This window comes from Lissotriton helveticus, chromosome 11 (genome assembly GCF_964261635.1).
Source record: "Lissotriton helveticus chromosome 11, aLisHel1.1, whole genome shotgun sequence".
NCBI lineage: Eukaryota > Metazoa > Chordata > Amphibia > Caudata > Salamandridae > Lissotriton > Lissotriton helveticus.
Window position 1 is genome coordinate 632167765 of NC_136072.1, and position 16771 is coordinate 632184535.

Below are 16771 nucleotides of genomic sequence, written 5' to 3' on the forward strand. Positions count from 1 at the left end.
CATACTATTTGTTTTGGTTGAAACGCCGTTGACTCTCATCTTTGGCACACATTAAAGAGGGAACATCTATTGCCAATTCTGTTTTTGTAATTGTTTGTTCCAGCTGCTTTTGTATATTTTGCCTCTGCCATTGTTTTATTTTTACACTGTCAATTGTTCCTTTTGTATTGTTGGTTGTCTAACTGTATGAGCACCTGTTTGTTCATTGTCTTATTGTCATTTTTCTACTTCTTTAGCAAATACTTTTTTTGTAATATTAAGTGTTTTTTGTTTATGGGTATCATTTTTCTTGCATTGCACTTTTATTTTTAGATTTTTGTGGTATTTGTTTTGCTTGAACCATTGTCATTATTACATACTTTACTTGCCCCAGGTTCAGGTAATAGGGCTGCCCGTCTAATCCAACCTGGTGTACAAAGTATGCGCTGTCATCGCATTGTGGGACGACAAAGGTCGCAAAACCGTGCTTGTCCGATGCATGAATGAGGGCCTCTGTGTCTCAAATTATGAATATATAGAGTTTGAACAGCTGGGTGATGCATGTCCTAAATGTGAAGCATAGTGGATCACTGAGATTCTGAAATCCAATCACATTTTAAATTAGAAACATGCAAAATGCAGCAACATTTCTTCAGGGGTAAACTTTTAAAATAGGTGAGGGGCGTAAAATCTCACCACTGTGCTGCTGGCTGGTGTCTCTCTCGGATGAGCCCGATAGGGAATGAAGCTAGTTCACTTTCCGCAGTGATTCCAAACTATCCTGTAGCTGCTCTCAGCATGAGAGCAGCTCCAGGGTTGGTTGGAGCAGGCTAACCCAGCGCTCATTTTGAGGCTTGGGGCTTGTGCCTGCAATCCCTCAGCTGTTTTATAGTGTGGGGGTTACTGGCTCTGAAGTGCCCATGTTCGATTGGCTAGCTGTAGATAGCCAGCCAACCAATCCGACATAGGCACTCAGCACCTACCATTTCCTCCTGCAATCCGGAGGAATTAGCCCCACCCTCACCATAAAAATTGCCCTACAACAAGGGCCTGCGGCACACATAATAAAATAGTATTAGCCTTATTAATCTGTGTTTAGTGGCTGTGCTCGCATCAGGAGGGGCAACCCTCCTCCGCCCATTAGGAGGAACCGCCCATGGGTGCAAGAGGGCCGGAGTTTGGCGCTAAGCATCACATTGTGCACCTGCACTAGGAAAAGACAAGAACACACCATATTATGTTAAATGTGACACATTCTTGCCCTTTTCTTGTCAAGTAGCGAACGCTGCATGACGTAATGATAAATATGCCCCTTACTTTTCAGTACCAGATTGGATGAGTCAGGGCTGCTGGACAGAAGCATAGGCCTCGATTACACATAGCACTGTGCAGTGGTGGTGAAATTACTGGGTCCTATCAAATGGGAAGACAATGCAAACTAAGGTTCTTCTCCTCAGGAGGTTTCCCCAGTCCCTGACTACAGTGGGTTCCAGAGCAAAGACTGAAGTAGGGGGTTGTCAGGGAGGGAGGGAAAAGCCTGTCTGCAGCAAGAAGGAAGTACTGCATTCTAGCTGTGTGCTTTAGGAGGGTTGTGTGCCCAATCCTCCCTCTGTTTTACCATCTAGCCTTTCCTGGTGGCGTATTTGGGCCTTGTGTTCACACAGCCTATAATTCTGGTAGCAGGGCACTTGTAGTCAGGCAGACCTGTTGGTACTGCTATGACTAAGAAAAACAAAAAGTTAATGATGGATAGAGCGTTGACAATACAAACACTCACCCCCAGTCAACTAATCTGGGTTTAATCCATCACCGTTCTTTAGCTCACTCCGCCACCCCAGTTCAGACATGGCCATATGCAAATCAGTCTGACCCTGTGCCTCATGGGAACAGTCCAGCCCGAACTGCCAAGCGGGGCTGAAGACGGCCGTAATGCCAGAAACCGGTCCTCGGAAGCTTGTTTCCGGTCCAGGGAAGGCACGGCTTGGCAGTTCGGGCTGGACTGTTCCCATGAGGCACCGGGTCAGACTGATTTGAATATAGCCATGGCTGAACTGGGGTGGCAGAGTGGGCTAAAGAACGGTGATGGATCAAACCCAGATCTTTTGACTGGATGTGAGTGTTTGATTGGTTCAGATGCTCCGTCCATCACCACCCCCTTTTGTACCGCTTTGGCCGCCATAAGTGTGGCAGGGTATACTCAGACGTGAGTCCCTTGCTCACTTTGCCACTGGATTTAAGCAAGCCGGGCTGAAGACGGCTGTAATGCCAGAAACCGGTCCTCGGAAGCTTGTTTCCGGTCCAGGGAAGGCATGGCTTGGCAGTTCGGGCTGGACTGTTCCCATGAGGCACAGGGTCAGACTGATTTGCATATAGCCATGTCTGAACTGGGGTGGCAGAGTGGGCTAAAGAATGGTGATGGATCAAACCCAGATCTTTTGACTGGGTGTGAGTGTTTGATTGGTTCATCATGGTATTGATTGCTACCTTGAGCCTGGCTACGACTAACTCCTCCATACATTTTAGCTTCTACTAGGGGAGTCAGACATTTGTTTACCAACACTTTCGATTAAAGCAATCCTTCTGTTCAACAGACATTAAATCGATAAAAGATACAATTATCTATAACAAGTTAAAGAGCTTCAACAAATATGAAACACGAAGCTGCAATCTGCAATATAGTGCAAACTGTTACAAGAAACTTCAATGTGACAACATTATTTCGCTGAATTAACACAGTTGTATGTCTAAAATGCTACATTACATGAAGCTTCTATACATTCTGTGGGATGTATCGACTTTCTTTTCATCATTCATGCTTCTCCAAAACTCTTTTATGTTAGCTGAGTGACTTGAAGATGAAAGTCTGCCAAAAGTAATATCACTGCATCTTTTTTTATCCCGAACACTCTAAGACCCGGAGGAGAATCCTGAAAAGCGTCAGGATCAAAAGCTGTGTCTGTGTTAATTGGGTCATTGGTCATTGGCGGAAAAAGGCAAGAATTGAAAGCGCATCCAGTGAAGAAAACTACATCATATACATCCTAAGTAATTTAAAACACAGGGAACCAAAATACTCTACAACAGACATACTTTTGAGGTTGAAAACATTTTTCAAAACAGAATCAAATACTTAGGTCCTGACAACATTCTTCTTGGAATTGTTTATGTTAACATCCCAAACAGCTACATATCCTCTCTTCCATTTAATGCGATTTAAATATATGTTGTTTTTTCACACAGACATCCAAAATGTTTTCCCGTCATTCGATCCAGGTTTTTAAAACACTGGAGTTATTTAAACCTCAAAGTGAGTGATAAAATAGGTAAGCTTGGGCCTGTTTTACCACTGACTTTCATTGGAAACTGAGCACAAATGGCAGGTCTCCAGGTTTTGCATGCAAAGTTAACATCAGCTTCTGCCTGGTGGTTAATTGACCTTTCAAGCCAATGTGCAGGGGGAAATAACATATGTAAAATATTTGCAAACACTGTTTGTTCACATGTTTTCTTACTACTTACCACCAAACTCTTCAACAGGTGCAAAAGCAAACCAGAGGCCAGGTTACAGGAGTACTGTGCCGTCTGCCATGTTCCGCCACCCGGTCACTTCCTCAAGCGCACATTTTGCCTCCATGTAATGTGAAGGGGTGTTCCCATGCTCGCATGGGGTGTACCATAGTAATTGTACTTATGTAGCACTTACTACCCCCGACGAGGCGCCAAAGTGCTTTTTGGCGAGTAGCACTCTGCTGTACTCAATTACTACTACTACTATTACTACTACTAATACTACTACTGTAATAGCGTTCAAATGACAGCACGCCTTTGCTGTAGAGCTATCTCATTTTACTGATGTGATACATGGGCAGAGAGGCTCTGGCCTGGTGTACTCTCTGGGGGCAACCTCAGAAGTAGTTCAGAGTTAGTAAAACCTCAAGGATGCCCTTTGGCGCCAGGATCCAAGGAATCCCCCGGGGCCGTGCTCCTCAAAACCCTGTCTTGAAGAATAATGGGTTCCACCTGTACTAAAGGATGGAACAGCTGCGAGTGTCAAAACTGGCCAAAATGGAGTGTGGCCATTTTTGTTATATGGCACAACATACACATATGGCCTAGTACTCCCCAAGTTCCCTTATTACCTATAGTACCCACAGCCCTTGTACGGATGGGGTCTCCCTCCCTCCTTCAAGGAAAGCATTAAGACCACACCATTTTTTGGATTAGGTGGTGGTGGCCCGGGTGCTGTGCCTGTGGGGAGCGAAGGAACAAGAGACTGTTCTGCTCCCCACATCCCCTTTTAAGGGGGGGCATGGGCCAGACCTATCTAAACTGGTCAGACCCCAACACTGGTCACCCGTGTGAACCGGAAGCACTAAAGTGATTCCAGTTCACGCCCTGCCGAACACCGCCTATTGGACGCACATGGGGAGGTGGGAGTGCTCCCACCTCCTCCTTTCCCCCGGGGACTGGTCCGACCGCTACTTAGCGCTCGGCCTTGCCCAGCATCAGTGTTATTTACGGTGGATTCATTTTGCACATGTCTTCTTACATAGGTCTTAATGGCTTAATCAACTTTTCTCATTACTTTGCTGTAGGAAATGAAGCATTGAAATTTAGAATTGTTACCTTGCAAGTATTCAGTTGGAGAGGACTCTTCAATTGGTTGTATTGATTGATTTTTAAACACACTAGTAAGAGAACGCCGCAGAGACATGGCTAACATTATCGTTTGTGTGTCTTTAATTAAACAAGGTCTTGACAGCTTTATGAGGAAATAGTGGTGCTTGCAAGTGGATGAAAACCTTGTACCTCTGCCAAGTCTGATCAGACCCTGTGCCATGCAGTCCATTAAACAGACAAATATTTGAACAGGGAAAATGACACTTCACAAGGCTGGTTTGATAATCCTTAAACATATTAATGGTACGTAATGTCAAAGAAATACCTCCTAAGCATTCAGAATCCACAAGCATCTCTAATAATTAAAGTAATCTCTAAAGGAATATATACACTCTTTCCATCTAATAGGATTTCTTGGATGTATTTATTTGCACATGCTCTTACACTAACTACAATTTCCTCATGATGCCGATTATATGGCATCATGCCCTGCTCACATCAAGGGCCTGGATTCCTATAAAAAAAAACTGGACTGCCACAATCACATTTCACTCCCGTTGCCAAGGTGATTACATCCCTAAATAAGAAAACGGTTAATGAATTAAATGTGAACATTTTCAGGATATGATGGTCTAAGAAAAAAAAAGGTATATGCAGGAATGGAAACAGATACTTCGTTTTTTCCATTGCCATTTCCATTTCCATTTTTTATTGTACTTAATATTATGGCAGCATTACCACACGATCCCAAGCTACAATCTGTTCATTATTTTTAAAGGTCAAAACAAGTAAGAGGAATCTTAAGCTTTGTTTGAAATATAAGGCATTATAATCAAAAAGTACAGTAGTAATGTTCGTATAATTCCAGAAGCATATAATCATGGTCAAATAGTGTAAATTGCCATCGAATGTAGATTAACAACAATATTAAAGAAACAAATTAAGACTGAACAGTAGCTTTGAAATTTCCCGAAACACATTTAGAGCCGGAAACAAGGTTGTGTTGCCTTGACATTAAACAAGAAACTTCCTGTAACACAGATCCACTTGTACTACTTTATGACATGCTAAAAAATATGCATTTGTTTGAGTTTGGAAGTATATGTAGTGATGTCAGAAAGAAGCCTGAAGTAGAGTGTATGTTGTGTTCTGTTGACGTCACTCGAATACTGCAATAGCCATTTCTTACAAACAATGAGAGTCTGATTCTATAAAACATGCCTCGGATATCTGAAATTATAGGGCCAAATTCTCAAAGCTAACTTTATGTGTGGAAATCTCTTGCTCGTGGAGACCATCCTTGGCGGATTCCTCCTCATAGATGAAAGTCATCATTTCCATGCCAAGATCTCCACCTAGATTAAAAGCCAACCCCTCAAATGAGAGGTTGAGACTCCTACGACTGACATATATGACCATGAAGCTACTATGACTTACTATTTTCAGCTGTTTGTGAAACTCTCCTTCCAGGCCCAGATCTCCCTATAGAAATGAATGGGGAAAATAAAATCAATCAGGATTTATAAAGCATGGCTAATCACTCAATAGGGTATTCAGGCGCTTGCAGGTCCTGGAGGCTTATTCGAACAGTCAAGTCTTGAGGGCCATTCAGCATTCCGGAAGTGAGGTGATGGTCCGGAGTTGCGTTGGGAGGTGGGCAGGTCTTTGCTTCGATGTGGGAGACGGAGCACCCTCCACTTCTGCTTGGGTAGAGGCAGGAAGTATGGGCAAGTGAAAAGCAGGTGTAGTGTTCGACGTTTGTCAAAAAGTGAAATATTAATTGCTCAAAATTAACATTTATTTAATTTCAAATATACACAAAAACATTGTGTCATAACTTCTTTTCACCAAGACCTATCACACTAATAAGATACAATGCACTAGGCGTTTTCTAATAATTGTTTATTTTTAAAGGTTTAACAATGGCTAAATAAGTTTATATAAGGTCATCACAGATTATGAAAGGTTAAAGAGTGGATTCTAAAGCAGGTGACACAGACAAGACCAGCCCTGCTGAATAACATCACCTGCTCTTGCTGAAGGGTAAATGGAGGAAACCAGCCTTGACTTGCTGGGCTCAAGCTGGTTGGGAGTGAAGATGAGTATAGCAGACCTTGCTATTATACTGAATATAAAAACGCATTTTTCAAACAGGTGTCCAGCATGCAGATGTGAACCATTTGAAACTCAAATGTGGTCGTTTTTGGGTGCTAATATTAGTTAAGTAAGTAAAGAAAGGAGAATGGGATTGTGCTGAAATACACTGCCACATTGATATAGAATTTCTTGCTGCTCATGCTTTCAGTAAACGATGCAATTATCATTCTGTGTGTTTTTCTTCTAAAAACAATTCCTAGGATTGCATTTAATTTTAAAAATGATGGGCTTAATAACAAGCCCCTTGTGCCGTCGGTACGTCACTTTTCCCTATAATAAAAGTGACGCACCTGCAGCGCAAGGGGCTTGTAAATGAGCCCCTAAATCTTTTAAATGTATCCATGATTTCCTAGTGTTCATTAGTGTACTGTTAATTAATGAAAGAGTCCCACTAAGTAGTCCCTGAGATTTCTCAATGGATTGATGTGTTGCCTAAAATAAATATTTCTCAAATGTTGCTCATTGTATTGCAGGGTGGCTGCAGTCCGACTGGTTTTCTGACTCAGGCTGGCACATTGACCAAGCCCTTAATGCCAGGGTGTCAAGTCAACTGGGCCTTGTTCTAGATGAAGTTTCTAGAAAACATGTCACTCCTATACTGGTTCTCTTTTACTTCAGCTGCACAATCTAAATACTAACGAGGGCTTGAAATATGCATTTGCACATTTAACTTTTTTACCTTTTTCCAGGATATAATTTTTGTATGTCAGTTATGGGGAGTTTTTTCACAGAAAAATTGCATACATAATTCAGCATTTTTACCACTAAATTAATTGTGTAAATTGAGTATGATAGTGCATTGTCACTGTACATCTCTTGCATTTCCCTGAGAACATTCATACTCCTACTCTATCCTTAACAATTCAATGGGTAACATCAACAAAAATGGTGGATTTTACAAACATGTATGTTGATTGAGATTCAACAAATTATTTGAATCCTGAGTTGTCAGTATTTTGGGAATTCCAACCACTAATTCCTAAAACCTATGTTTGTGTTTTGAGGTTGTACAATGACATTGGGGGCTTTTGTAAGGTTTCAAATGGAAGGCTGATATTACTTAGAGTCCAATAAAGAAGGACTGCCTTGTATAGAAATCATATTCCTTTGTAGTGTTTGCAGGGAAACATGTTTATTTCCATTGCATAGGGAGGCTTCCATTATGAGGCGCATTGGATCTTCAAGATTTATTTGCTACAGCATTCACTACATTTTCTTCCTTTTTAGGTCTCGCCTAGCAGTTTGGCAAAAGCACATCCTATCACACAACACACCACAAGACAAACATACAGAAACAAACAGGTACAGTAGTTGTTTTTGCACCATCCCCTTCATCCACTAGGTGCCGCAGTTGAGGTGCATCTAGTCATTGGCTCATACGGTTGTCTATCAATGTTTGTTTCGGCCACTGGCATTTATGAGATGTGAACTACTTTTTAAAAAAACTAGACCACTCATACACTGGCAGCAATGCCTTGCTTCTCATTTTGTTTTCTATTTCCTTTTTATCGAGAGGGACTTTGCTCAGTGTCTGTGTTTCAAATCTCCCTTGCATCTACTCTCCCACCCGCACATCTGCTTCTTATTGAAGCTCCCAATCCCCTTCGCTCTCTGTCTTTTATTTATTTTATTTTATTTGTTTTTGAGTGCCCAGCCGCTGTGAAGTGCTACTGGTTTGCTCACTTAATTTTTTATTTCTCCGTGTACTTCTTAAAACTTTTTAGTTTACTGTCACGACATGGCTATTGGCCATGTTTGAATCTAACCATACATTACCCTCTTACTTGTACAGGTTACTTGACATTGGATTGTAGCAGACATTACTAGAGCAAAGATTTAAATACGAGGCAATGTCACAGTAAAAACTAGGACATTAGCGTATTAGACATCATAAACACACGCTCTTGAGAAAAACGAATTATGTCTGGTCTATATGCTGTTTTAGATGTAAGGGAGCTGGAAAGCCCAGATTTCACACCAACACTGACTATTCGGTTAAATTTAGTTCATATCCTATTTGGAAGACTCTTGGTGATACAATAAATACTGTACCATAAGATGCATATACCGTTTAATAAAGTCAAACAAACTTTGACTGATAGAGACTCATAAATCATATGATTATTTTTGTTTCTCAGCCTCCACATAATACACACCCCTTTCCTCTAAAAACAAAATCAGCAAATTCATATCTTAACCCCTTCCATGCTCATGACGAGCTCAGCTCGTCATGCAGTACAGTGCTCCTGTGCTCATGACGAGCTCAGCTCGTCATGACCACACCCGTTTTTATTGCTGTCCAGCACAGCAGGGGAATCGCTTTAGCAGCGATGCGGTTAAACCTACTATCTCTTTCTCGGTATAAGAGAAGCCAAAATACAAAGGGAAGCTTGTCTAAAATGGAGGATAAATTAGCTTCTATCAGTCCTGGTGGTGCACAGCCCTCTTTTGGGGTTGAGGGTAGACAGAAGTTGAGATAGTGGAGTATCCTCCAGCTATTTTATTGTGCCATCATGCAACAGTGTTGACACCACCAGAAATGACGATAGCCAACCATCCTACTTAGGAGACCTTTATACTGCCCTTTCTGTTTTTGATGACATTGTGAAAGATAACTATCCAAAACATGGTAGTCTGTCAAGGAATGGAAATTAAAGTGCCTCGATCATTCTGGGAAAAAGCGACTTTAAAATATCCGGGAAGTCGAAAAAGTGAGTTCGAAGGATGTGCACTGATTTTTTAGGTTCTTTATCAGCGCCCATATACGATGGCAGAAATTCCACTATATGGTGCAGGCATGACCTACTTTCTGTTACTGATTTCTTTCCTATGCAGTTGCTCTTTTCTTGACAGTTGCAGTCATGAGATGAAAAGCATCCCCACCGTGGAAGGTATGGTATTATAACCATTTACTGTCACGGTGGCAAAAGGACGGTCTGTCATGGAAGATTCCACATTAGCCCTTTAAATTATAAATCAGTAATTTCATGATTCCGTCACGATCCCTGAAAGAGGTGACAACTTGGACCAGCTATTGAATAAAGAAGAACTTAGATGGATAATAAGACTGGACACTATGAATTCTTGGTTGACCCGCTAAGAAGACTGGACATTGTATAATGGACTGTATGAATGTCTTCTCAACTCTTCAGAGGATGATTATGTACTATTCATGCTTATACAAGTCTCCTGTATGTAGCTCTTTTCCATACCTTCAAAATCTATTTCTTGACTCATTTTTATGTTTATAGGTGTATTATATGTCTCACACACTTTCTTCATCTGATCTCTCCTTCCCTCTTTTGTTCATTTTTTTTCTTTTCTTAATACACACATGGACCACCTTTTATCACGTTTGTGTACTACACAAGGGAGCACTGACACATTTTTCACTTGCACCCTCTGTGTTACTGTTTCTATGGAAGTTTCCACAATTTGTTCTTTGACTAAAAAAACATTTAGCTATAATCATTGGTTGTGATTAGGGAGCACTGCCCTTTTTGATACTTTTACGAATAGACACTAATAAGGAAGTGCTTTTTTGACACAACTTAGAACACTCCCCAAACTGTTTTGTTTTTAAAATAACATTTGTCCTTCTGCTCTTGATACTCTTTGCCCACCTACCTTGACTGTTGATGGATCTCACTTCTCACGTTTAACACCACCTATTCATCCAGAAGAAGGCACTCTGGAAAACTTTTTTATGAGTGTAAGAAATTGGGGTATTAGTTACGGGGGGAGGGTCTTAGACTTGGCATCCTTGGTGTGATTTCCACTGACTTTTTGCCTTGTGACCTCCTGTTTTGCAGACTTTTTGCTGGCTTTAGGATGCTGGGCACTTTACCACTGATGTACCAGTGCTCTTTCCCTAAAGAAAAGTAACATTGGCTTATCCAAAATTGGCATATTTAAATTACTTATAAGTCCCTAGTAGAGTGCCACCCACTTCAGTAGCCCTTTAAATACATCTCAGGCCTGCCACTGTAGAACTGGTGTGTGTAATTTAGACTGCCAGTTCGATCTGGCAAGTTAACCCACTGAGCAGATCCAAAACGACCTTTTTATACATAGTCACCCCTGAAATAGGCACTAGACAGCCCCAAGCACTGGGTGAAGTGTATTTAAAAGGTTGGACATGTAGCACAATGTATAGCTTCAACCAGCTTAGGGCTGCTTACCAATGAGTAGTAACTATATACATCCTATCTTTCGTCAACATTCAAAATACATGTATTATTTTGCCTACCTCCAAACTGATAACTAATATTTCCTTCATCGTGCCCTCATTAGTTGTTGTTATTAAATGATCACTGGTGAGTTGGTGTTTAAGAGATGAAGGAATGATGAGGATGTGGTGGGTTAAAAGAAGGTTTTTTAGAAGATGTTGAATTGTGGAACATACTCATCTTGATAAAAATTGTATGAATTTATTTCATTGACCCCAGCCCAGACTCTAGACTGAACATCAAGCCATTGAGATGTAGGATGAACTGGGACATCATTGATTGCATGTTATTATCATTGGATGTGTAGATTAGATAGTCCGAGTGTCAGGCCTGTAAAATTATCTTTATAACACAAAGGTAGTAAATTATAGACTAAGAGTACACATTTGAATTAGGGACGGTACGTAGTATGGACAAAAGGTGTTCCTGTCTATGTCTGACTGTGGAATTCTGGCCTGCACATTGTTTGTGGTTGTCCATCCCTTGCATTTCTATGAAAAAGTATGGTCAGTCACCCAATCATAAGTAGGGCTCCCGGTTTTCCCTTTATACAGATTTTTACATATAAATACAGACTGTCTGTATTTATATTTGAAAACGGGAAATACTAGCATATTTTTCTGTGCTGCTATTCTCCATCAGAGAGTTGCCTCGCCACGCCCTCTTCCTGATTCTAGGGCTGTGCCTACCTACACTAACATGAAAAAACAGCTTCTGATTTGACGGAAATTTCTTTCAATGGGGGTCTTTGAGCTGCTGTCGTGCCCCTGAAGCGATCATGGTCAGAGCCAGGCGTAACTGTGTGGGTGTGTCAACAGTTCTCTGGCCCCGCCCTCATACCTTTTGCCCTTTATTTTTGGGGCTCACCCCTCTACTACCTGCCCTGCGACATCCTGAAAGATGCCTCCTTGTTACCGTTTTTGTTGCTGCCCCAGCCATCCCCTGGGCTCCGCTCATCGACTGAGCTCTGCACCAGCCATTTGAAAACAAAAGGAAAGTGCTCTCGGGGAAGGGGGGCGGAGTCAGTGGCATATGCAGTTTTGGGGGTGGCAAAAGCAGGAATCCGATGCCAGCACCCCCACCCCCACTGTGGGGCGGCAAAGTCTAGCTAACTCAGTGGAGTGTTTATAAAGTTTGTGTACGTGTTGCTGCAATAAAAATGAGGCCACATACTCAGCAAACCTTGGCTACACCACTGACTGGAGTGTTTGCAGAGCCTGTGTCTGGACTACATAGCCCACAATCATTGCAGTCTCTTCCTTCTTGCCCAGACAAGAAAAGGACAGTGTCCATTTCTGCTGCCCCCTTTCTTTCTCTTATTCCCTCTCTTTCTGTCGGGCTCCTCCTCACTTGCAGAAAACCGTGACTGTTCTTTCTTCTCCTTTCCGCCATTCATTCCCCTGTGAAATGGATCCAAAAAACAGAGGAAACACCTTTGCTGCAAATGTCTTTTTTTGATATTTTTCTATTCCAAAATGCAGCCTCATGGGGAGAGAAAAAAGGTTTAAAATATGAACAATAAATACATAACTAAATAAAACAAGACAGAGATGTGTTAAAGAGGCCAGATTGGTGGAATTCACACCCAAACACATTAGCGTCACCTTACAGAGTTTGCCAGTAAAGCACTACTTTTCTTTTCATGTCCTTTTAGCGTTGTATTCCCTATGAGTGTTTGCTTTTTCCAGAACATTGTTACTTTTTTTTTCAGGCAGCATATTACTCCTGTCTAGTGCATAATTTGAATTGAGTTGCTTCAAGGTGTTTATAGTGGGGCACAATTGGGTTGTAGCTGAAGGCAGTGCGAGTTTCTCTCAGTTGGGCAGTGAGGTGTTCAGTGAGGGAAGAGGATGTGGCACTCTGTGCAAATATCAGAAACTACAAGGCTCTGAGACAAATGGCTTGTGATAGCACTTTTAAATGTATTTGGGACATTCTGCGAATGGCAAAGTGTTCAGATGAATGTATTGTGTTGACCTATAACAACTGAGTGCATATGTGCATTGTCAATTTAAATAAATGAGGAAAAATACTAGCTGCATCCTCTTTTGCTTGCAGCAAAAATAAATGTGTATAAATACAGATAAAATGCCCCAAAAATAAATATGGATACATACAGATGTCAATGGCAAAAAAAGAAATACCATAAAACCGAGAGCCCTAATGATAAGATTCCTCAGGATTGTGCCATGTGGTAGAAAAAGTGTGCAATTGTGAGGGTTTCATTTGGCAAAGTGAGCAAGGGACCCCCGTCTCTGCATACCCATCCCACTTAGGGCGAAATGTGCTGCTGCAACAGATGGATGGAGGAGCAGGGTCAAGACTGATTTGCATATGGCTGGTACCAAACTGGGATAGCATAGTGAGCAAAAAGAAAAATGCATTAAACCCAGATCTCTTGACTGGGGAGAGTGGAGGAAATGTTTCAGCACTTCGTCCATCATCTTGTTGTGTTTGCTATGTTCGCCCTAAGTGGCCAAGGCTATGAACTGCTGTGGGTCCCTTCCGTGCTCAGTTTGTTTGCATGTTTTATTGCAAATCTGCCATCAACCGTCGTCTATGGAAAAAAACTGGAAGAATGGGGAGTTCTGGAAAGTCTACTAAGGGCAATTGTGGAATTATACATGCAAACATGGGCTCAAGTCAAAATAGGGGGGACGGAAGCTGTGTGACACCCAAAAGTAGGACACATAACAGCCTTAAACAAGGATGTGCCTTGGCCCCAAGCTTGTTCAATTTATATCTATCAGATCTGGCTGAAAATTTGGATTCGGAAAATAACCATTCACCAATCCTTGCGGAAGAATTACTGGGCTGTCTACAATACGCGGATGTTATAGTCATATTAGGTAAAACACCAATAGGTCTACAATGGAGTATGAATGCCTAAACAAGTACATGGTAAAACAAGGGCTAGATCTGAACCTAAATAAAATTAAAGTGATTTGGTTGGTTGATTTTAAGTTTAAAAATCATGCGTGGTGTTTGGAAGGAAAAAGACTGGAGGAAGTTCGCTCATATAAATATCTGGGGGTCATTATGGATAAGCAAATGTCCGGCAAATCCCACTTGTTATCGAGTCAGGCTAAGGCACAAGCATTAACATGTGGATTTAAAATACTAAGCCAAAAATATAATGGTCTGTCATTAACCACTTACTTAAGGCTACGGACGCTCGGCTACTACCTTCACTATCTTATGGTACAGAAATTATGCAGGGTTTGGAAATAGATACGCTGATCAGGAGTCAAATAAAAGTTTATAGATCCGTATTTAAAATTCCAAACTCAGTATCACCCGCACAAATACGTTTAGAGTTTGAATTAAAAAATCAGACACATCAGTGTGAAAGTGCTTTTATAAAACTGTGTTGGAGACTACGAGCATCAGAAAGAGGTTCTGTCAGCATTTTATGCTGGAAGGAAATATAGGAACAACTGCATAGTACTACAAAAGAATCTTGGGAAGTCATTTAACTATCTATTAAGGATTTATGCATACTGGAAGCATGGGGAGCAACAATGGGAAAGGCATCTTTTGATCAAGTGTTAAGATCTGCAACGCGAATAGCATCAAATCTAATAGATAGAAAGGCTTTTGCACTAAGGAGACATGCTTGGTCAGTAATAAATTTGTATTCAAAGGGGATGAGGCAGAACATTTTTCATTAACATTGAAACATCGATTTATGCTATTCTGGTTTGGTATTCTGGATTCTAAAGACTTTGTCCCATCCTGGAAAATACAGCCACAAAATCTGTCTTATAGATTATGCCTGTATAAGAACGTAACATTAATTAATTTACTATGCGTCTGTCCTGTACCCTTGACACTAAGGAAAATAAATTTGAAATCATAATTTTACAACATGAGAATACGTTTGTAATCCTGTGACGTCCTCTGGCGGGATTTTCTATGTGGCAGCTCCGTCCGAACAACTGGAGGAGGAAGTCAACACTCCAGCTTCCCAGGTGGACGTGACGCGGGGGGAGCAGAAACGGACGCCCGGGAGACAGAGAAAAGGAGAGAGAGAACATGAAGGAGGGGAGGAAGGATGCACAAGAACACAAGGATGCCGGGGCAAGCACGGAGTCAGAAGGAGGGATAAGGCCAACACAGCCGGAGAAAGGAGACTGCAAGGGCCAGAGCGGGAGCCCCAAGATGGACAGGTTGGTGGAGGGCAGCGAAATAGCACCAGGAGGCACTGCGCTAGAGTCAAACCGGCCAGAAGGAGAACATGGTGGTGTGACTCCCCCTGCCACGACCCCGGAGGGCCGTGGCTTAAGGCAAGTACAGTTTTTAAGCCTCTTTTCCCTCGGAAGGTGGAGGAAGGGGCACCAATAGGGTATTGGGCACTCAATGCATGTGCATGAACACACAAAAAGCTAAGCAGGTTCCCAGAGCTACCGGTGTTCAGTGTGGGGACACATTGCCAGGAATTGCTCAATCAAGGGGGTCAAGTGGAACCCATGGAGGTAGGGTGGTCCCGATCTCGGGTGTTAGTGATGTAAGACCACCATCCGTCTTAAAGGAAGGTCCGTAGATGCACTGTTAGACACAGGTTGTCACCACACTTTTGTTTCTCGAGAATTAACACAGGAGACGAGAGAAAAGGAGAGAGGGAACACGAAGGAGGGGAGGAAGGACGCACAAGACCACGAGGACGCTGGTGCAAGTACGAAGGCAAAAGGAACAATACGGTCATCACAGCCGGAGGAAGGAGACTGCGAGGACCAGAGCGGAACCCCAAGATGGACAGGTCGGCAGAGAGCAGCGGAATAGCACCAGGAGGCACTGCGCTAGTGTAAAACCGGCAAAAGGAGAGCAGAGCAGTGTGGCATCTTCCAGCCACGACCCTCGAGGGCCATGGCTTAAGTCAAGTACCGTGTTAAGCCTCTTTTCCCTAGGAAGGTGGAGGAAGGGGCACCAATAGGGTATTGGGCACTCAATGCATGTGCATGAATACGCAAATCACTAAGAAGGTGTTGGTCACACGAGGCACTAAGAAAGTGTTTGCTTCTCCAGGTACAGAGCCTGTAAAAATTGAAGGAAGTTGTGAACACCCTGGGTGACGGTGCAGGGTTAACCTATACGTTAAACCAACCACACAGATGTCTGACCTTGTTTCCTATCTGTTTATTTCGAGGGAATTAGACCACCTCTCCTCTTCTTCTGGGATGGCAAGGAACAGGAAACCAAGGAGCAGGAACCTGAGGGAAAGAAGTTATCGCGGGGCAAAGTGAGGGAATTGACCCAGCTAAGAGTCCCCCCTCCTGTTTAAAGACCAGGTAATCCAGGACTAAACTGACTTTTGCTGCTTTACTCCAATAAATAGTGATTATACCTACCGTCTGAGAGTTATATATGACCTGAGAGACCACAGCATTCATGCTGGCAAGCCGTTATCATCTGGCTAAGCGGATGTTCAGCTGGCCTTGCCATTAGGGGAGTAAAGTTTATAACCCCTCTATTTAAGGAAATTTCAAACAGGGGGTTACAGGGCTGAGAACTTTGGCTACAATCAGTATCATAATAGTAAACTCCGGGAGGAATGAATTATTGATGGTTGTTAAAATATGCTGTTTTTAGCATTTAACATTGTGACCATAAATGATAATTAGGAAAAAGTAAATAGTGTATATGAAGAATATTAAGTTTTAGAAAATCAGAAATTAGAACCTTTTAACACATTATAAAAACAATTTAAGGCAATTATAGTTCACACACTGCATTTAGAATGGGTATGGACATACACAATTAGGGCAGTAATTATGTCTCCTTGAGGT